Source organism: Solanum tuberosum, unplaced genomic scaffold, assembly GCF_000226075.1.
Source record: "Solanum tuberosum cultivar DM 1-3 516 R44 unplaced genomic scaffold, SolTub_3.0 scf00075, whole genome shotgun sequence".
Taxonomy (NCBI): domain Eukaryota; kingdom Viridiplantae; phylum Streptophyta; class Magnoliopsida; order Solanales; family Solanaceae; genus Solanum; species Solanum tuberosum.
Genome location: NW_006239001.1, coordinates 107,824 through 109,450, shown reverse-complemented (window position 1 = coordinate 109,450; position 1,627 = coordinate 107,824).

The following is a 1,627-nucleotide window of genomic DNA, read 5'->3' as shown; positions in this document are numbered from 1 at the left end:
GACTGCCTTGGCACCTCACAGATGAGGTTTATGTCCCTGTAAATTGTAATGGGGAGTTTCATTGGGTCTTGGCAGTCGTTGTATTGAAGGAACGACACATAAACGTGTATGATTCGATGTCCTCATCTAGGACTAACATAAAATTGTGCTTCGAGATTCAAAAGTTGTCTACAATGTTGCCAAAGTACTTGAGCTAAAAGACCAAACCAACTGGTTAGTTCTTGAATCTTACTGGCAAGAACAAATCTCACCCATTCGAAGTCATACATGTTACTGGTATTGCCCAACAAGCAAGCAATAGTCTGTAAGTAGTATCACATTATTTTTTTAGTCTTACCACTATCGAAATGTGATGTTAATATTAGGTTTATTATATTTTCTAATTGATGATACGCCATGCAGTGATTGTGGAGTTTTTGTTGCTGCATACGCTGAGTTTTTGAGTGATGGACTATAAATACCATCTGATGGAATTATTTCTCAATCCCTTCATTTGAGATATGGTTCACTCCTATGGAATTATGAGATTTTAAAGGCTCGAAGTGACTATATTAGTAACAATGAAGACCCACAGAGGCCTAGACCTAAAAATGCAAAGTTCATAGATGAAAATGTTGTGGTTACCACCATTGATTAGATTGATGGTTATGTATACCATTTTGAATTACCTATTTGTTGATAAGTTGTATAGAACAATTGGTGAAGTGTTAATTTTTGCTGATAATATTAATATTAGTGATTATTATTATTATTATTTTTATTTTGTTGGAACAAATGTCAATTATGATGGAAAGGAAGAAATGTGGTGTCTGTGGCAACATATATAACCTCTGTTGTAAAAAATACCATATAATTATCTGCATGTTCCCCAACAGAAAGGATACATGTGGTAACAGATGTCACAGAAAGAAGATATGTGGTAACATATGTCATAGAAAGGAGATATGTGGCAATATTATATTGTCATCAATTATTCATTTTTGCTGATAATATTAATATTAATGATTATTAATATTATATTTATTTTGTTGGAACCGAAATGTCAATTATGATGGAAAGGAAGAAATGTGGTGTCTGTGGCAACATATATAACCTATGTTGTTAAAAACACCACAGAATTATCTGCATGTGCCCCAACAGAAAGGGTATATGTGGCAACATATGTCACACTTTAAATTGTCAAAATTCAAAAAAAGAAATTGAAAAGGTTTAAAACAATCGTCCCTTCATTTTTCCCTCTCTCCTCTCCCATATAAAAGGTTGTTTCATATTCCAAATTTAATTTATTTTTACTAATTTCCGTTTTCTTGTCTCTTCTTTCCTTCCTTTCTCTCGTTCCATTATTCCTTCACAGATCAAGGTTGTTGTTGCGATATTTTCTACAACATCAGTGGTAATCTGTTGCAATCCTCTTCTACAACAAGGCGTCGTTGCCCTCATCATTTCTAGTTTATCGTTAATATCTTGTCAGGTAAAATTTAATTAGGGTTTTGAGAAATACTTACTATATTAAATCAAGACATTTTTAGTGGTTTTATCACTTATTTCTTTGTAGGATTGTTGGATAGTTATTCCTTTTGAAATATTATCTGATTTCAAAAACCTTAATTTGTAGTTCGTTGGTTAG